Below are 21879 nucleotides of genomic sequence, written 5' to 3'. Positions count from 1 at the left end.
ATGCATATGCCATTTTCTAGACAATATTTTGTGGTAGTAGAATGAATGTTTGAGCACAATGACTTTGATTTTGGGGAATAGAATGAAAGTTTTAGCAAACTGCCCTCCAGTTTACCTTCATGACCCCACTGTGAACTTGATGTCAGAGATTTATATTTCACATATAAATGATAATATGAAATATTTCAACGTTATGCAGCTGTCATAAAAATTCTAGAATTCAGAGTTACTATGCCATTATCAACTGATGATAACAATACATATCTTGCTGTTTTGCGAATTTTCACAACAGAAGAAACATTTGTACGTGTATGTGATTGAAACATTGTAATTAAAACATTTGCTTGATTTAACAGTGCAGATTTTCATATGACATTCTTGTCTTTTTACCAAGAATTAAAAATGTGTCACTATCAAATGTTTCCTTTCTTTTTGCTTGACTAAATTTGCATGGAAAAATATCAGGATTGATTGGTCAGTCATGCTAACAGAAGCACCAGATTGAACCTCAATCCAGATCTACCTCCATATGAGATTGACTTTGACCAACAGACATTGCTTCTGTGAGAAGTGTTTTGTGGTTTGTACCTATAAATAGTCAGAAATGTTTGCTACCTTGAAGTGCATTTTCCATTATTAATATTTGCTCATTACTGAGTTTCACTATTTGCTATCATTTTGTACACTGCAAATGTCAGTAAACTCAGTTGTAATTGAATGGGAGTCGGAGAAAAAAATTCTCTGATAAATTGTACAGAGTATGTTTATATGCATGGTCATTTCCAGTGGCAATTTGTCATTGGATTTATTTATATGTCATTCTATAAGTGTTGTTAGGTTCCTCACATTTAGTATAACAAAGTTACACCATGGGCTAGTGTTTGCTCCTAAACTTTGATTTCTCCTAACTAGCTAGACTTGTGATTTATCTCCCCCAGCACCAATGCACACCACTGCTCTTGTTATTAGCATAAGAAAGCAATAATGAAAAGTTAGGAACCGTCTTCTATTTCTTGATAAAATTACTTCCAAGCATATAGTTTGCTGAACTAGAGATTTCTGTTAATTAGCTTGACCACTTTAGACAATCTTTCCAATCTTCTCATTGACATCGAACATTGTATCACTGTCATTCACTCAAGAAATGTTGTGACTCCAAAAATCCATTCTTGTCATTCAATAAGCATTGTAAGTTAATGTTGATTAAGCCCTGATGCTATCGTAGTAAACTAAGACAAGAAATATCTGATGTTGTCAACAATTTCAAATCTTTGAACAAATGCTAAAAGTCCTAACTTATAATATAAACAATGCAATGCTTTTTTGTTGTAAAGTTGTCACTTTACTTGATGAGTACTAACATTATTACTTTTACATACAATACAATTTCCTTTATACCAGTTTACCAGATATTGTCCAGATATGTGATATGAACACAACATTAGACAGAAACTATTTTGAACAATATGTTTAAGGTGGCAGAGAATAGGTTCATAAATTGAACCCTGTAAAATTTTGTGAGACTTAATTTGTGCCTTTTTTCAGGTATTAGTGTTTAATAAAAGAAGATATGGATATATTTCTGAAAAAGGTGTGTTGTGCCTATTTTGTTCTTATATTGATATGAGTCATGTACACCTCTCATACTTACTTCAAAGTATGTAGAGAGTGAAATACAAAATAGTCTGCAAGGTCAAGTGAATTAATATTTGTGTGGTTTGTTGAATTATAGCTCTCTAAACATATTGACCATTTTGAGGTCATGTGTGTATTTTATTTTCTGTGAATTATCTATTAGGTGGATGCAGTATTAATATGTGGTTCTAAACTGTCCCTTTCATCCCTAAATAAGGTGGCAGCAGATACTTTAATAAACTGTAGCAATCAGATTTCTTAAAGCCGTGATTTGACTATGGTACACACTAGCAGGTACACTCAAAAGAAATCATACATAAACACACTTATGAATGTTGAATGCCACAAATGGAAAGGTCTTTCAGTTAGTGATGCATATGCCATTTTCTAGACAATATTTTGTGGTAGTAGAATGAATGTTTGAGCACAATGACTTTGATTTTGGGGAATAGAATGAAAGTTTTAGCAAACTGCCCTCCATTTTACCTTCATGACCCCACTGTGAACTTGATGTCAGAGATTTATATTTCACATATAAATGATAATATGAAATATTTCAACGTTATGCAGCTGTCATAAAAATTCTAGAATTCAGAGTTACTATGCCATTATCAACTGATGATAACAATACATATCTTGCTGTTTTGCGAATTTTCACAACAGAAGAAACATTTGTACGTGTATGTGATTGAAACATTGTAATTAAAACATTTGCTTGATTTAACAGTGCAGATTTTCATATGACATTCTTGTCTTTTTACCAAGAATTAAAAATGTGTCACTATCAAATGTTTCCTTTCTTTTTGCTTGACTAAATTTGCATGGAAAAATATCAGGATTGATTGGTCAGTCATGCTAATAGAAGCACCAGATTGAACCTCAATCCAGATCTACCTCCATATGAGATTGACTTTGACCAACAGACATTGCTTCTGTGAGAAGTGTTTTGTGGTTTGTACCTATAAATAGTCAGAAATGTTTGCTACCTTGAAGTGCATTTTCCATTATTAATATTTGCTCATTACTGAGTTTCACTATTTGCTATCATTTTGTACACTGCAAATGTCAGTAAACTCAGTTGTAATTGAATGGGAGTCGGAGAAAAAAATTCTCTGATAAATTGTACAGAGTATGTTTATATGCATGGTCATTTCCAGTGGCAATTTGTCATTGGATTTATTTATATGTCATTCTATAAGTGTTGTTAGGTTCCTCACATTTAGTATAACAAAGTTACACCATGGGCTAGTGTTTGCTCCTAAACTTTGATTTCTCCTAACTAACTAGACTTGTGATTTATCTCCCCCAGCACCAATGCACACCACTGCTCTTGTTATTAGCATAAGAAAGCAATAATGAAAAGTTAGGAACCGTCTTCTATTTCTTGATAAAATTACTTCCAAGCATATAGTTTGCTGAACTAGGGATTTCTGTTAATTAGCTTGACCACTGTAGACAATCTTTCCCAATTTTCTCATTGACATCGAACATTACATCACTGACATTCAGAAGACAAAAAAAAATTGACTCCAAAATCCATTTTTGTAAGTTAATGTTGACTAAACCCTGATGCTATAGTAGTAAACAAAGACAAGAAATATCTGATGTTGTCCACAATTTCAAATCTTTAAACAAATGCCGAAAGTCCTAACTTATAATGTAAACAATGGAATGCTTTTTTGTTGTAAAGTTGTCACTTGAAGAGTACTAACATTATTACTTTTACATACAATAAAATTTGCTTTGCACCACTTTACCAGATATTGTCCAGATATGTGATATGAACACAACATTAGACAGAAACTATTTTGAGCTCCCATGTGTATTTTATTTTCTGTGAATTATCTGTTAGGTGGATGCATTGTTAATCTGTGGTTCTAAACTGTCCCTTTCATCTCTAAATAAGGTGGCAGCAGATACTTGAATAAACTGTAGCAATCAGATTTTGAAAGGTCTCCATTTGACTTTTTCAGTTATTATTGTTTAATAACTGAATATATGGTTATATTTCAGAATGAGGTATTTATTTATATTTGTATGCTTTGCTTTATTATAGCTATCCAAACCCAAGAATCTTTTAGATTTCACTTGTGTGTTTTATTTTTCTATGAATTTTTATATTAGATAGATTTGTTGTTGCTGCTGTTTGAGTTAATGCCATTTTTCAGCACAAGATAGGCTATTCATGGCGAAGAAGTATAAATGGTGGAGGATGAACCTGGCAAAACCCCAGAAAAAACCACCGACCCACAAGAAACTACTGGCAAGCTGTCTCATGTACCTACTATTAGGCAGATGGACACAGCATTAAATTTGTTTATAAAACTATCTCTAGCCCCTTAGGAAGAACTGCTATATTTTTATATATTCGGTCATCCAAATATTTTATGATGTTCTGTTTCTTTGTATGTAATTACTTTGTATGCATTAGCCTCTTTTTACTACCCTCAGTTTTTAACATACCACTCTGTTGAAAGAAAGACTGGGTTGAAAGAGGAGGTAACTTTGTTTTGCACCTCTATCTTAAAACTTTCTATTGTGATAAAGTAGCATATTTTAGGCTTTACTTATCAAAGATTGAAAATAATTGGGATTATAATGTATTTCAGGCTCTTTCTTCAGGTGGTAAGATTTGCATTCATATTTTGATGAACATTATTCATATTTATGAACAGACACACAAATACAATTGCATGACCTATCATCACATAATCATAAAAGTACCTTAATGCTTCAGGAAGAAATACACTTCGAAGAAATGATAAATAAACATGCTGTTGTGAGTAATATATGCCACCAGTAGAATATTTTTTTCTCCAGAAATGATGCATGTGGACTTTCATATTTTAAGCAAGTAGTATAAATGTTTGAGCAGACTTAGTTTTTCCGTCCTGACCCACCATGAAGTTGACATTCATGTGTCACACCTACATGATAATAAGAAATGTTTCAGTGTTGTACAGATATTGTAAAATATCTAGGGTCATTTATGAAAGGGGAATGGAAGCTGAGAAATATGTGGAGATTGTGTTGAACATAATGGTAGATTGAAATGTATCCTCAAAGCTGTGTATTAACAAGGATTTTGATAGGTGAAATGTAAGTAGTCAAAGAGTGGATGATTCTCTCCATTTGATAATCAATTTCCCATGCCAAAACCAGAATTACTATGTCATTATCAACTGAAGGTGAACACACAGGTCCCGTCGTTTTTTTCGATCTTTGCTATGGGAGAAATTTGTTTATGTTGATGGGGTTGAGAGAGTCTAATTGTATCATTTGGTAAAGTAAAAGATGCGGTATTTGCTTTGAAATTGTAATGTTTTCACCATGCATGAAAATTGCAAGAGTAACACTTGTTTCTTTTCTTTTCAGATCTCAATTGTCCTGGCAAAATATGAGGATTGATTGGTCAGTCATGCTAAGAGAAACACCAGATTGAATCTTATCCAGGTCCAAGTCCATAAGAGATTGACTTTGACAGAGAGACTTGGCTTCTGCTAGAGGTGTGTTTTGTGATATGTACATGAGAGAAGCCTGAAATGCTTCTTACCTTGAACTGCCTTTCTTCCAATGTTAATATTTGTTCTGTACATATTCTAACTATTTACTGTCATTGTGTAAACTGCACATGTCAGTAAAAGTCAGATGTAAGTGAATATTAGCCTGAAAAGAAATTTCTCTGTTAAATTGTGTAGAGTAGGTTTATATAGCATAATCATTCCCAGTGGTCATTTATTGTCATTCTGTAAGTTAAGGAATGTCACTAACTTCACTAAGAGAAGGTACAGTCATCACACATTCTCCATTAAACTCTGCAGGATCTGATACACTTCAGAAAAATTAGAAACAAAGATACTGTTATGAATGGTTAATGCCCACAATGGAACAGTCCTTCAGGAAGTAATACATATGACATTTTACAGGCTATATTTTGGAGGAGATGACTGCATGTTTCAGTAGACCCATTTACTTTATAACCTTCAAGACCACACTGTGAAGTTGATACAAAGAAATTCATGTCACACTAATAAGAAAAATTTCAATGTCGTGCATTGGGTGGTTATGAAAAGGATACATTTTAGAGATTAGTGGATGATTTTTTGGACAAAATAGTTCAGCCAAATATATCCTGTGAGGTAATTATTCTGTTTGATGCATGCCATATTGTCTATTCTTTACTTATAGTTCAGCCAAATATATCCTGTGAGGTAATTATTCTGTTTGATGTATTCCATATTGTCTATTCTTGTTGATTGTTCAGCAGTCCTGTAAACAGACCTTGCATATAACAGAATCTCTTTACTTTTGACTTTTGTACCAATCTGTTTTTATAACATAAATCTGGACCTCTGTAAGCAGTATGTCAGCAATTCTTTTTTACAGTTGGAATGTAAATTGTCAAAGAGTGGATCATTCTTTCCACTTGATATTGCAATTTTGCTTGCCAATATCACAGTTACTCTACTGTTATCTGCTGAAGGTAATGTTACATACCATGTCTTTTGTGGATTTTCACAATCGGAGAAACACTTTTACAGTGATGGGCTTCATACATTCTGACTAGTTAGCAAAGTTTGCTAGAGTGAACAATGCAATTTTTTCCTGTGAAATTTTCATGTTTTCACCCTGTATGAAAATTGCATGAGTATCACTGGTTTCTTTTCTTTTGCAGATCTCATTTTGTATGGCCAGGTATCAGGATTGATTGGTCAGTCGCGCTATTTGAAGCACCAGATTGAATCTCATCCAGATCTAAGTCCACAAGAAATTGTCTGTGGCAGACAGACTTTGCTTCTGTAAGAGGTGTGTTTTGTGTCATTTGCTTCTAAGAATGCCGAAATACTTTCTATCTTGAACTGTATATTTTCATTGTTAATATTTGTTTTATACCTCATCTTCCTATTTATGGTATTTGGTAAGCTCCAAAGGTCAGTAATGTCAGTTTGAGGTGAATGGCAATCGTGAAGAAATTTCTCAGTTAAAATGTATTTTATATATTTATATGCATGGTCACTTTCAGTGGCCATTTATCATTGGATTTATTGATATGTCATTCTGTAAGCTTAGCAGGTTCTCTTAAGCTATAAACCAAATGTTATACCATGCAGACTAATGTCTGATTCTTCAACATAGCTAGACTGTTGTCATTTATCTTCTCCCAATACCCCTACACAACATTGTGTTGTTATTAGCACCAACAGAACAATAGTGAAAGCTTGTTAACTATTTTGTGAATATCTCACTAAAATTATTTCTAAACCATATTATTTACTTAACTGTGTGCAAGCTTTTTGTTTAGTTAGATTGAAGACTTTTTACTAAGTTTGTCAGTTTTATTATTGATTTCCAACATAGTATATTTGTCATTCACTCATAATATCTGTAACTCCAAAATACATTCTTCTTCTTCAAGCCGCATTGTAAATTAATATTGATTATGCCCTGAAGCAGTAGTAAACAGAGACACTGAACTTTAAATCTTTGAACAAATACAGGCAGTCATAGCTCACAATATACATAATGCAATGCTCTTTTGTTGTTAAGTTGTCACTTTTCTTAAAAGGTGAATAAAATTATTATTATGTTATTATTCATAGCATTATAAATAACATAGATAATTATTATTATCAATTATTATAATTAAATATAATTATTATTGAGAACATTATTATTAAAATAGCATCATAGTTAATATTGTTTATTGTTATCAAAATTATATTAAAATTATTATGCTGTTGTTGTAAAGTCACATATCTTATAGAGTAAAATACTTATTAGCTTTGCAAACAATAACATTTCCTATTTGCCACTTATGAGATAAAGTCCAAATCATGTTATACATTAGATAAAAAATATTTTGAACAAATTGTTTAAGATTACAAAGGATAGTTTTTATAACTTCAACCCTGTCATATCTCTTGAGGCTATGACTTGTATTATTTAAGTATCATTTTATAGAAATTGAGAACATGGATATATTTGTGAATTAGGTATTTTGTGCTTGTGTTATTCTTGTGAATGATGTAAAGCAAGTACCCCTCCCATACAGTTACTTCATAGTATGTAGACTGTTAAATACCAATAGTCTGCTATTTAAGCAGAGCTGGCAACCAATCGCACCTGACACTTGAGTTCAAGTGAAGTAGAAAATCTCAAAAGCATCATGGATGGTAACTATTTTGAATTGCACCAAAGTGTGTGTTTTTTACACAGTGTTTTGCCAAGTTATCACTTAGTGAAAGGGTTTGCATTTGCACCATGAGCAGCAGTTGGAGTAAAGAACAACCTTCTGGATGTGAAAAATGGAGGAATATAATTCTTTTGCTTTGAACTGCTATTAACTTACAAGGTCAAGTGAATAATGTTTATAAGCTTTGCTTTATTATAGCTATCCAACCACATAACACATTTTGACTTCACTTGTGTATTTATTTTAAGGAATGTTTATTTTAGGCAGGTGGATGCAGGATAAAAATTTCTGTATAAAAGATGTCCCTAGACCTTTGATAAAAACTATATTTTATTGATGTATTCATCATCCTCATTTATAATGATCTCTTTCTTTGTATGTATGTAATTTGTATGCATTAACCTTATTACCGAACCTTCGTTTTTTTTCCATAACACTCTCTGTTGCATAGAAGACCCAGTTGAGGGGGAGGTAACTGTGTTTCTGCAACTTTATGTTAATAGTATCTCCATCATGAAAAAGTTGTCTCTTTTAGACAGAACTTACAAAATAAGAGAAAATATTTGGGATTATAATGTATTTTCTGGCTCTTTCTGTAGCTTTTAGGACCCACACTCCAATTTTAATGAACATTATTATGATTTAAGTACCAGCAGAAAGTAATTGCATGTACTGTTATGCATTTTCCAAGGTAATTTAACTACACACTTCCAGGTACACTTAAAAGAAGTCATACATAAACAGACTTATGAATGATGAATGCCACCAATGGAAAGGTCTTTCAGTTAGTGATGAATATGCCATTTTCCAGACAATATTTTATGTTAGTAGAATGAATGTTTGAGAACACTTAGTTTTAATGGAATATAATGAAAGTTTTAGCAAATTGCCCTCCATTTTACCTTCATGATCCCACTGTGAAGTTGATGTTAGAGATTTATATTTAACATTTAAATCTTGAAATATTTCAATGTTATACAGATGTCACAAAAGTCTAGAATTAAGAGTTACTCTGCCATTCTCAAATGATGATAATGGTACAAATCTTGCTGTTTGTGGATTTTCACAACAGAAGAAACATTTGTACATGTATGTGATTGAGACATTGTAATTAGTTAAGAACATTTGCTTGATTTAACAGTGCAGATTTTGATATGACATTCTTGTCTTTTTACCAAGAATTGAAAATGCATCACTATCACTTGTTTCCTTTCTTTTTCTGGTCTCAATTTCAATCTTTGAACAAATGCAGGAAGTCCTAACTTATAATTTAAACAATGCAATGCCTTTTTATTAAAAAGTTGTCACTTTTCTTGAAGAGTTCTATGATTGTTACTTTTACATACAATAAAATTACCTTTATACCAATTTACCAGATAATGTCCAAATATGTGATATTTACACAAAATTAGACAAACTATTTTGAGCAATATGTTTAAGGTGGCAGTGGATAGGTTCATAAATTAAACCCAGTTAAATTTCTTAAGACTTATTTTGTGCCTTTTTCAGGTATTATTGTTTAATAAAAGAAAATATGGATATATTTGTGTATTAGGTGTTTTATACCTGTCTTGTTAAAATTGATTTGAGGCATGTACACCTCCCGTATTTACTTCAAAGAATGTAGACGGTGAATTACGAATGGTTGACAAAGTCAAGTAAATAATATTTATGTACCTTGTTTACTTACAGACATTCTAATGTATGGACCATTTTGACCTCAAATGTGTACTTTATTTTCTGTGAATTATTATAATAAGGAGTTGGATGCAGCAACAGATATTTTCATAAATCGTAGCAGTTTGATTTCTTAAGGTTTTGATTTGACTTTTTCCATTTTTATTGTATAAAAATTGAATGTATGGATATATTTCAGAATGAGGTATTTTTACTTGTATGATCTGTTTTATTATAGCTCTCCAACTATATGAACCTTTTTGATTTGTGTTTTATTTTCTATGAATTTGTATATTGGGCAGATTGATATGCATTAAATTTGTTTATAAATCTTTTCCTTGCACCATAAAATTGTTTTTGATTTGTGCAATCATCAACCTCTGTTATAATATTCTCATTCTTTGCATGTATGTAATTAATTTGTATGCATTAACCTTATTATGCCATGTCTCTTTTCAACATACCACTCTCTGTTGTATAGACCCAGCTGAGGGGGAGGTAACTGTGTTTCTGCAAGTATGTTAATACTATCTCAATCATGAATAAGTTGCATCTTTTAGGCTGAATTTACCAAATATGAGAAGATAATGGAGATTATAATGTATTTTCTGGCTCTTTCTGTAGCTTTTAAGATCCACACTCCAATTTTAATGAACATTATTCTGATTTAAGTACTGACATAAGGAAATTGCATGCCCTGTTATCATGCATGTTTCAAGGTAATTTAACTACACACTAGCAGGTACATTTAAAAGAATACATACATAAACATGCCGTTATGAATGATGAATGACACCAATAGAAAATTCTTTCAGGTAGTGATGCTGTGCCATTTTACAGACATTGTTTTATGGCAGGAGAATGAATATTTGATGATGCTGACTTAGTTTTAATGGTGTAGAATGAAATTTTTAGCACACAATTTCCATTTTAGCTTCATGACCCCACTGTGACATTGTTGTCAGAGATTCATATCTCACACTTAAATGATAATATGAAATATTTCAGTGTGATGCAGATGTCATAAAAATTCTAGAATTGGTTGTAAAATAGGATCAAGCATGGAAATAAGTGACCAGTATATTCGCCAAAATGGGTGAGCCAAATGTATTCTGTTGGATTTAAGCCATATGTTCATTGATTGTTTATGGTTCAGCAAATTTATCTTGTCACTTTACTTCTTCCTACATGATATTTTGATTTCCCTTACCAAAATGAAAGGTACTCTGCCATTATCAACTGACAGAAATGGTGTATGTCTTGGTATTTTATGGATTTTCACAACATGCAGAACATTTTCAAGATTGAGAGATTCTAATGAGTTCAGAACACTTGCTAAGAGTTAACAATGCTGTTTCCTCTGTAATACAGCTCTTTTTACCAAGTATTACAAATGCATCAGTATCACTTGTTTTCTTTCTTTTTGCTGATCTCAAAATACATGGAAAATGTCAAGACTGATTAACAGTCATCCTAATAGCAACACCAGATTGAACCTCATCGAGGTCTAGCTCCATATGAGATTGACTGAGAGACTTTGCTTCTGTCATAAGTGTGTTGTGGTTTGTACAAATAAATAGTCTGAAAAGATTGTTACCTTAAAGAACATTTTCCATTGTTAATATTCGCTCTGTACTGAATTTCAATATTTACTATCATTTTGTAAACTGCTAATGTTAGTAAAGTCATTTGTAAGTGAATGGGAGTCAGAGAAGAATTGTTTTTGGTAAATAATATAGAGAATGTTTATTTGCATTGTCATTTCCAGTGGCCATTTGTCATTGGATTTATTGATACATCATTCAGTAAGTTTAACAGGGCACCTCACATTAGTAGAACAATGTTACACCTTGGGCTAATGTTTGTTGCTTAAACTTTGGTTTCTCCTAACTAGCTAGACTTGTGATTTACCCTCCCCCAGCACCAATGCACACCACTGCTCCTGTTATTAGCATAAGAAAGCAATAATGAAAAGTTAGGAACTGTCTTCTGTTTCATGCTAAAGTTACTTCCAAGCATATAGTTTGCTGAACTAGAGATTTCTGTTAATTAGCTTGACCACTTTAGACAATCTTTCCAATCTTCTCATTGACATCGAACATTGTATCACTGTCATTCACTCAAAAAATGTTGTGACTCCAAAAATCCATTCTTGTCATTCAATAAGCATTTAAGTTAATGTTGATTAAGCCCTGATGCTATTGTAGTAAACTAAGACAAGAAATATCTGATGTTGTCAACAATTTCAAATCTTTGAACAAATGCTAAAAGTCCTAACTTATAATATAAACAATGCAATGCTTTTTTGTTGTAAAGTTGTCACTTTACTTGACGAGTACTAACATTATTACTTTTACATACAATAAAATTTGCTTTGTACTACTTTACCAGATATTGTCCAGATATGTGATATGAAGACAACATTAGACAGAAACTATTTTGAACAATATGTTTAAGGTGGCAGACAATAGGTTCATAAATTGAACCCTGTCAAATTTCTTAAGACTTATTTTGTGTATTTTTCAGGTATTAGTGTTTAATAAAAGAAGATATGTATATATTTGTGAATTAGGTGTTTTGTGCCTATCTTGTTCATATATTGATGCAAGGCATGTACACCTCCCATACTTCAAAGTATGTAGAGAGTGAAATACAAAATAATCTGCGAGGTCAAGTGAATTAATATTTGTATGGTGTGTTGACTTATACTACTGGTACCGAAACATGCTGACCATTTTGAGCTGACATGTGTATTTTATTTTCTGTGAATTATCTATTAGGTGGATGCAGTATTAATATGTGGTTCTGAACTGTCCCTTTCATCCCTAAATAAGGTGGCAGCAGATGCTTTAATAAACTGTAGCAATCATATTTCTTAAGGCCGTGATTTAACGACGGTACATCCTAACAGGTACACTCGAAAGAAATCATGCATAAACAGACTTATGAATGTTGAATGCCACAAATGGAAAGGTCTTTCAGTTAATGATGCATATGCCATTTTCTAGACAATATTTTGTGGTAGTAAAATGAATGTTTGAGCACACTGACTTCGTTTTAATGCAAGATAATGAAAGTTTTAGCAAACTTCCCTACATTTTACCTTCATGAGCCCACTGTGAACTTGATGTCAAGAGATTTTTATTTCAATTATAAATGATAATATGAAATATTTCAATGTTATACAGATGTCATAAAAATTTTAGAATTCAGAGTTACTATGCCATTATCAACTGATGATAACAATACATATCTTGCTGTTTTGTGAATTTTCACAACAGAAGAAACATTTGTATGTGTATGTGATTGAGACATTGTAATTAGTTAAAAACATTTGCTTGATTTAAAAGTGAAGAGATTCATTTGACATTCTTGTCTTCTTACCATGAATTAAAGATGCATCACTATCAAGTGTTTCCTTTCTATTTGCTGGTCTAAATTTACATGGCAAAATATCAGGATTGATTGGTCAGTCATGCTAATAGAAGCACCAGATTGAACCTCAATCCAGATCTACCTCCATATGAGACTGACTTTGACCAACAGACATTGCTTCTGTGAGAAGTGTTTTGTGGTTTGTACCTATAAATAGTCAGAAATGTTTGCTACCTCGAAGTGCATTTTCCATTATTAATATTTGCTTATTACTGAGTTTCACTATTTGCTGTCATTTTGTACACTGCAAATGTTGGTAAAGTCAGTTGTAATTGAATGGGATTCAGAGAAAAAAAATTCTCTGATAAATTGTACAGAGTAGGTTCATATGCATAGTCCTTTCCATTGGATATTTGTCACTGGATTTATTTATATGTCATTCTCTAAATGTTGTTAGGTTCCTAACATTTAGTATAACAAAGTTACACCACGGGTTAATGTTTGTTGCTTAAACTTTGATTTCTCCTAACTAGCTAGACTTGTGATTTATCCTCCCCCAGCACCAATGCACACCACTGCTCCTGTTATTAGCATAAACAAACCAATAATGAAAAGTTAGGAACTGTCTTTCATTTCATTCTAAGATTACTTCTAAGCACATTATTCACTGAACTATGAGTTTTCTGTTAATTATCTTGACCAGTTTAGACAATCTTTCCAATTTTCTCATTGACATCGAATATTGTATCACTGTCATTCACTCAAAAACATTTGTGACTCCAAAATCCATTCTTGACAATGAGCAGCATTGTAAGTTAATGTTGATTAAGCCCTGATGCTATAGTAGTAAACAAAGGCAAGAAACACATGATGTTGCACACACTTTCAAATCTTTGAAGAAATGCAGGAAGTCCTAACTTAAAAACAATGCAATGCTTTCTTTAAGATGGGGTGCAATGCACACCACTGCTCCTGTTATTAGCATAAACAAACCAATAATGAAAAGTTAGAAACTGTCTTTCATTTCATTCTAAAATTTAGATAATCTTTCCAATTTTCTCATTGACATCAAACATTTAGTCACTGTCATTCAGAAGACAACGTTTGTGCCTCCAAAATCCATTTTTGACATTCAAGCAACATTGTAAGTTAATGTTGATTAAGCTCTGATGCTATAGTAGTAAACAAAGACAAAAAATATTTGATGTTCCACGCAATTTCAAATCTTTGAACAAATGCTGAAAATCCTGCCTTATAATATAAACAGTGCAATGCTTTTTGTTGTAAAGTTGTCACTTGACGAGTACTAACATTATTACTTTTACATACAATACAATTTCCTTTATACCAGTTTACCAGATATTGTCCAGATATGTGATATGAACATAACATTAGACAGAAACTATTTTGAACAATATGTTTAAGGTGGCAGAGAATAGGTTCATAAATTGAACCCTGTAAAATTTTGTGAGACTTAATTTGTGCCTTTTTTCAGGTATTAGTGTTTAATAAAAGAAGATATGGATATATTTCTGAAAAAGGTGTGTTGTGCCTATTTTGTTCTTATATTGATATGAGTCATGTACACCTCTCATACTTACTTCAAAGTATGTAGAGAGTGAAATACAAAATAGTCTGCAAGGTCAAGTGAATTAATATTTGTGTGGTTTGTTGAATTATAGCTCTCTAAACATATTGACCATTTTCGGGTCATGTGTGTATTTTATTTTCTGTGAATTATCTATTAGGTGGATGCAGTATTAATATGTGTTTCTAAACTGTCCCTTTCATCCCTAAATAAGGTGGCAGCAGATACTTTAATAAACTGTAGCAATCAGATTTCTTAAAGCCGTGATTTGACTATGGTACACACTAGCAGGTACACTCAAAAGAAATCATACATAAACACACTTATGAATGTTGAATGCCACAAATGGAAAGGCCTTTCAGTTAGTGATGCATATGCCATTTTCTAGACAATATTTTGTGGTAGTAGAATGAATGTTTGAGCACAATGACTTTGATTTTGGGGAATAGAATGAAAGTTTTAGCAAACTTCCCTCCATTTTACCTTCATGAGCCCACTGTGAACTTGATGTCAAGAGATTTATATTTCAATTATAAATGATAATATGAAATATTTCAATGTTGTACAGATGGCATAAAAATTCTAGAATTCAGAGTTACTATGCCATTATCAACTGATGATAACAATACATATCTTGCTGTTTTGCGAATTTTCACAACAGAAGAAACATTTGTACGTGTATGTGATTGAAACATTGTAATTAAAACATTTGCTTGATTTAACAGTGCAGATTTTCATATGCATTCTTGTCTTTTTACCAAGAATTAAAAATGTGTCACTATCAAATGTTTCCTTTCTTTTTGCTTGACTAAATTTGCATGGAAAAATATCAGGATTGATTGGTCAGTCATGCTAATAGAAGCACCAGATTGAACCTCAATCCAGATCTACCTCCATATGAGACTGACTTTGACCAACAGACATTGCTTCTGTGAGAAGTGTTTTGTGGTTTGTACCTATAAATAGTCAGAAATGTTTGCTACCTTGAAGTGCATTTTCCATTATTAATATTTGCTCATTACTGAGTTTCACTATTTGCTATCATTTTGTACACTGCAAATGTCAGTAAACTCAGTTGTAATTGAATGGGAGTCGGAGAAAAAAATTCTCTGATAAATTGTACAGAGTATGTTTATATGCATGGTCATTTCCAGTGGCAATTTGTCATTGGATTTATTTATATGTCATTCTATAAGTGTTGTTAGGTTCCTCACATTTAGTATAACAAAGTTACACCATGGGCTAGTGTTTGCTCCTAAACTTTGATTTCTCCTAACTAGCTAGACTTGTGATTTATCTCCCCCAGCACCAATGCACACCACTGCTCTTGTTATTAGCATAAGAAAGCAATAATGAAAAGTTAGGAACCGTCTTCTATTTCTTGATAAAATTACTTCCAAGCATATAGTTTGCTGAACTAGAGATTTCTGTTAATTAGCTTGACCACTGTAGACAATCTTTCCCAATTTTCTCATTGACATCGAACATTACATCACTGACATTCAGAAGACAAAAAAAATTGACTCCAAAATCCATTTTTGTAAGTTAATGTTCACAAAGCCCTGATGCTATAGTAGTAAACAAAGACAAGAAATATCTGATGTTGTCCACAATTTCAAATCTTTAAACAAATGCCGAAAGTCCTAACTTATAATGTAAACAATGGAATGCTTTTTTGTTGTAAAGTTGTCACTTGAAGAGTACTAACATTATTACTTTTACATACAATAAAATTTGCTTTGCACCACTTTACCAGATATTGTCCAGATATGTGATATGAACACAACATTAGACAGAAACTATTTTGAGCTCCCATGTGTATTTTATTTTCTGTGAATTATCTGTTAGGTGGATGCATTGTTAATCTGTGGTTCTAAACTGTCCCTTTCATCTCTAAATAAGGTGGCAGCAGATACTTGAATAAACTGTAGCAATCAGATTTTGAAAGGTCTCCATTTGACTTTTTCAGTTATTATTGTTTAATAACTGAATATATGGTTATATTTCAGAATGAGGTATTTATTTATATTTGTATGCTTTGCTTTATTATAGCTATCCAAACCCAAGAATCTTTTAGATTTCACTTGTGTGTTTTATTTTTCTATGAATTTTTATATTAGATAGATTTGTTGTTGCTGCTGTTTGAGTTAATGCCATTTTTCAGCACAAGATAGGCTATTCATGGCGAAGAAGTATAAATGGTGGAGGATGAACCTGGCAAAACCCCAGAAAAAACCACCGACCCACAAGAAACTACTGGCAAGCTGTCTCATGTACCTACTATTAGGCAGATGGACACAGCATTAAATTTGTTTATAAAACTATCTCTAGCCCCTTAGGAAGAACTGCTATATTTTTATATATTCGGTCATCCAAATATTTTATGGTGTTCTGTTTCTTTGTATGTAATTACTTTGTATGCATTAGCCTCTTTTTACTACCCTCAGTTTTTAACATACCACTCTGTTGAAAGAAAGACTGGGTTGAAAGAGGAGGTAACTTTGTTTTGCACCTCTATCTTAAAACTTTCTATTGTGATAAAGTAGCATATTTTAGGCTTTACTTATCAAAGATTGAAAATAATTGGGATTATATGTATTTCAGGCTCTTTCTTCAGGTGGTAAGATTTGCACTCATATTTTGATGAACATTATTCATATTTATGAACAGACACACAAATACAATTGCATGACCTATCATCACATAATCATAAAAGTACCTTAATGCTTCAGGAAGAAATACACTTCGAAGAAATGATAAATAAACATGCTGTTGTGAGTAATATATGCCACCAGTAGAATATTTTTTTCTCCAGAAATGATGCATGTGGACTTTCATATTTTAAGTAAGTAGTATAAATGTTTGAGCAGACTTAGTTTTTCTGTCCTGACCCACCATGAAGTTGACATTCATGTGTCACACCTACATGATAATAAGAAATGTTTCAGTGTTGTACAGATATTGTAAAATATCTAGGGTCATTTATGAAAGGGGAATGGAAGCTGAGAAATATGTGGAGATTGTGTTGAACATAATGGTAGATTGAAATGTATCCTCAAAGCTGTGTATTAACAAGGATTTTGATAGGTGGAATGTAAGTAGTCAAAGAGTGGATGATTCTCTCCATTTGATAATCAATTTCCCATGCCAAAACCAGAATTACTATGTCATTATCAACTGAAGGTGAACACACAGGTCCTGTCGTTTTTTTCGATCTTTCCTATGGGAGAAATTTGTTTATGTTGATGGGGTTGAGAGAGTCTAATTGTATCATTTGGTAAAGTAAAAGATGCGGTATTTGCTTTGAAATTGTTATGTTTTCACCATGCATGAAAATTGCAAGAGTAACACTTGTTTCTTTTCTTTTCAGATCTCAATTGTCCTGGCAAAATATGAGGATTGATTGGTCAGTCATGCTAAGAGAAACACCAGATTGAATCTTATCCAGGTCCAAGTCCATAAGAGATTGACTTTGACAGAGAGACTTGGCTTCTGCTAGAGGTGTGTTTTGTGATATGTACATGAGAGAAGCCTGAAATGCTTCTTACCTTGAACTGCCTTTCTTCCAATGTTAATATTTGTTCTGTACATATTCTAACTATTTACTATCATTTTGTAAACTGCACATGTCAGTAAAAGTCAGATGTAAGTGAATATTAGCCTGAAAAGAAATTTCTCTGTTAAATTGTGTAGAGTAGGTTTATATAGCATAATCGTTCCCAGTGGTCATTTATTGTCATTCTGTAAGTTAAGGAATGTCACTAACTTCACTAAGAGAAGGTACAGTCATCACACATTCTCCATTAAACTCTGCAGGATCTGATACACTTCAGAAAAATTAGAAACAAAGATACTGTTATGAATGGTTAATGCCCACAATGGAACAGTCCTTCAGGAAGTAATACATATGACATTTTACAGGCTATATTTTGGAGGAGATGACTGAATGTTTCAGTAGACCCATTTACTTTATAACCTTCAAGACCACACTGTGAAGTTGACACAAAGAAATTCATGTCACACTAATAAGAAAAATTTCAATGTCGTGCATTGGGTGGTTATGAAAAGGATAAATTTTAGAGATTAGTGGATGATTTTTTGGACAAAATAGTTCAGCCAAATATATCCTGTGAGGTAATTATTCTGTTTGATGCATGCCATATTGTCTATTCTTTACTTATAGTTCAGCCAAATATATCCTGTGAGGTAATTATTCTGTTTGATGTATTCCATATTGTCTATTCTTGTTGATTGTTCAGCAGTCCTGTAAACAGACCTTGCATATAACAGAATCTCTTTACTTTTGACTTTTGTACCAATCTGTTTTTATAACATAAATCTGGACCTCTGTAAGCAGTATGTCAGCAATTCTTTTTTACAGTTGGAATGTAAATTGTCAAAGAGTGGATCATTCTTTCCACTTGATATTGCAATTTTGCTTGCCAATATCACAGTTACTCTACTGTTATCTGCTGAAGGTAATGTTACATACCATGTCTTTTGTGGATTTTCACAATCAGAGAAACACTTTTACAATGATGGGCTTCATACATTCTGACTAGTTAGCAAAGTTTGCTAGAGTGAACAACGCAATTTTTTCCTGTGAAATTTTCATGTTTTCACCCTGTATGAAAATTGCATGAGTATCACTGGTTTCTTTTCTTTTGCAGATCTCATTTTGTATGGCCAGGTATCAGGATTGATTGGTCAGTCGCGCTATTTGAAGCACCAGATTGAATCTCATCCAGATCTAAGTCCACAAGAAATTGTCTGTGGCAGACAGACTTTGCTTCTGTAAGAGGTGTGTTTTGTGTCATTTGCTTCTAAGAATGCCGAAATACTTTCTATCTTGAACTGTATATTTTCATTGTTAATATTTGTTTTATACCTCATCTTCCTATTTATGGTATTTGGTAAGCTCCAAAGGTCAGTAATGTCAGTTTTAGGTGAATGGCAATCGTGAAGAAATTTCTCAGTTAAAATCTATTTTATATATTTATATGCATGGTCACTTTCAGTGGCCATTTATCATTGGATTTATTGATATGTCATTCTGTAAGCTTAGCAGGTTCTCTTAAGCTATAAACCAAATGTTATACCATGCAGACTAATGTCTGATTCTTCAACATAGCTAGACTGTTGTCATTTATCTTCTCCCAATACCCCTACACAACATTGTGTTGTTATTAGCACCAACAGAACAACAGTGAAAGCTTGTTAACTATTTTGTGAATATCTCACTAAAATTATTTCTAAACCATATTATTTACTTAACTGTGTGCAAGCTTTTTGTTTAGTTAGATTGAAGACTTTTTGCTAAGTTTGTCAGTTTTATTATTGATTTCCAACATAGTATATTTGTCATTCACTCATAATATCTGTAACTCCAAAATACATTCTTCTTCTTCAAGCCGCATTGTAAATTAATATTGATTATGCCCTGAAGCAATAGTAAACAGAGACACTGAACTTTAAATCTTTGAACAAATACAGGCAGTCATAGCTCACAATATACATAATGCAATGCTCTTTTGTTGTTAAGTTGTCACTTTTCTTAAAAGGTGAATAAAATTATTATTATGTTATTATTCATAGCATTATAAATAACATAGATAATTATTATTATCAATTATTATAATTAAATATAATTATTATTGAGAACATTATTATTAAAATAGCATCATAGTTAATATTGTTTATTGTTATCAAAATTATATTAAAATTATTATGCTGTTGTTGTAAAGTCACATATCTTATAGAGTAAAATACTTATTAGCTTTGCAAACAATAACATTTCCTATTTGCCACTTATGAGATAAAGTCCAAATCATGTTATACATTAGATAAAAAATATTTTGAACAAATTGTTTAAGATTACAAAGGATAGTTTTTATAACTTCAACCCTGTCATATCTCTTGAGGCTATGACTTGTATTATTTAAGTATCATTTTATAGAAATTGAGAACATGGATATATTTGTGAATTAGGTATTTTGTGCTTGTGTTATTCTTGTGAATGATGTAAAGCAAGTACCCCTCCCATACAGTTACTTCATAGTATGTAGACTGTTAAATACCAATAGTCTGCTATTTAAGCAGAGCTGGCAACCAATCGCACCTGACACTTGAGTTCAAGTGAAGTAGAAAATCTCAAAAGCATCATGGATGGTAACTGTTTTGAATTGCACCAAAGTGTGTGTTTTTTTACACAGTGTTTTGCCAAGTTATCACCTAGTGAAAGGGTTTGCATTTGCACCATGAGCAGCAGTTGGAGTAAAGAACAACCTTCTGGATGTGAAAAATGGAGGAATATAATTCTTTTGCTTTGAGCTGCTATTAACTTGCAAGGTCAAGTGAATAATGTTTATAAGCTTTGCTTTATTATAGCTATCCAACCACATAACACATTTTGACTTCACTTGTGTATTTATTTTAAGGAATATTTATTTTAGGCAGGTGGATGCAGGATAAAAATTTCTGTATAAAAGATGTCCCTAGACCTTTGATAAAAACTATATTTTATTGATGTATTCATCATCCTCATTTATAATGATCTCTTTCTTTGTATGTATGTAATTTGTATGCATTAACCTTATTACCGAACCTTCGTTTTTTTTCCATAACACTCTCTGTTATATAGAAGACCCAGTTGAGGGGGAGGTAACTGTGTTTCTGCAACTTTATGTTAATAGTATCTCCATCATGAAAAAGTTGTCTCTTTTAGACAGAACTTACAAAATAAGAGAAAATATTTGGGATTATAATGTATTTTCTGGCTCTTTCTGTAGCTTTTAGGACCCACACTCCAATTTTAATGAACATTATTATGATTTAAGTACCAGCAGAAAGTAATTGCATGTCCTGTTATGCATTTTCCAAGGTAATTTAACTACACACTTCCAGGTACACTTAAAAGAAGTCATACATAAACAGACTTATGAATGATGAATGCCACCAATGGAAAGGTCTTTCAGTTAGTGATGAATATGCCATTTTCCAGACAATATTTTATGTTAGTAGAATGAATGTTTGAGAACACTTAGTTTTAATGGAATATAATGAAAGTTTTAGCAAACTGCCCTCCATTTTACCTTCATGATCCCACTGTGAAGTTGATGTTAGAGATTTATATTTCACATTTAAATCTTGAAATATTTCAATGTTATATATTTGTCACTTTACTTGATGAGTACTAACATTATTACTTTTACATACAATAAAATTTGCTTTGTACCACTTTACCAGATATTGTCCAGATATGTGATATGAACACAACATTAGACAGAAACTATTTTGAACAATATGTTTAAGGTGGCAGACAATAGGTTCATAAATTGAACCCTGTCAAATTTCTTAAGACTTATTTTGTTTATTTTTCAGGTATTAGTGTTTAATAAAAGAAGATATGTAT

The 21879-nt window shown here is 32.1% G+C and overlaps 1 protein-coding gene across 3 annotated transcripts in view; it reads left to right on the top strand.

Annotated features, from left to right (window-relative positions):
• LOC149773670 (baculoviral IAP repeat-containing protein 7-like) overlaps positions 1-21879 on the top strand; it is an 82315-nt gene that overhangs the window by 16375 nt on the left and 44061 nt on the right. For 2 of the 3 annotated variants that reach the window (XM_089946140.1, XM_089946139.1), the window contains exons 4-7: positions 5011-5141; positions 6311-6441; positions 17839-17969; positions 19139-19269. The exons of the other annotated variant lie outside the window; for it this stretch is intronic. The gene's annotated coding sequence lies outside the window, so the exon portion shown is untranslated. The remainder of the gene's footprint in view (positions 1-5010; positions 5142-6310; positions 6442-17838; positions 17970-19138; positions 19270-21879) is intronic. 3 annotated transcript variants of the gene reach the window in all.

The sequence above is a fragment of the Sinohyriopsis cumingii genome, unplaced genomic scaffold (genome assembly GCF_028554795.1).
Source record: "Sinohyriopsis cumingii isolate HCF-2022 unplaced genomic scaffold, ASM2855479v2 utg000622l, whole genome shotgun sequence".
In the NCBI taxonomy this organism is placed as follows: domain Eukaryota; kingdom Metazoa; phylum Mollusca; class Bivalvia; order Unionida; family Unionidae; genus Sinohyriopsis; species Sinohyriopsis cumingii.
The sequence above is the reverse complement of the archived record's forward strand: the minus strand, read 5'-3'. Positions and strand labels throughout refer to the sequence as shown.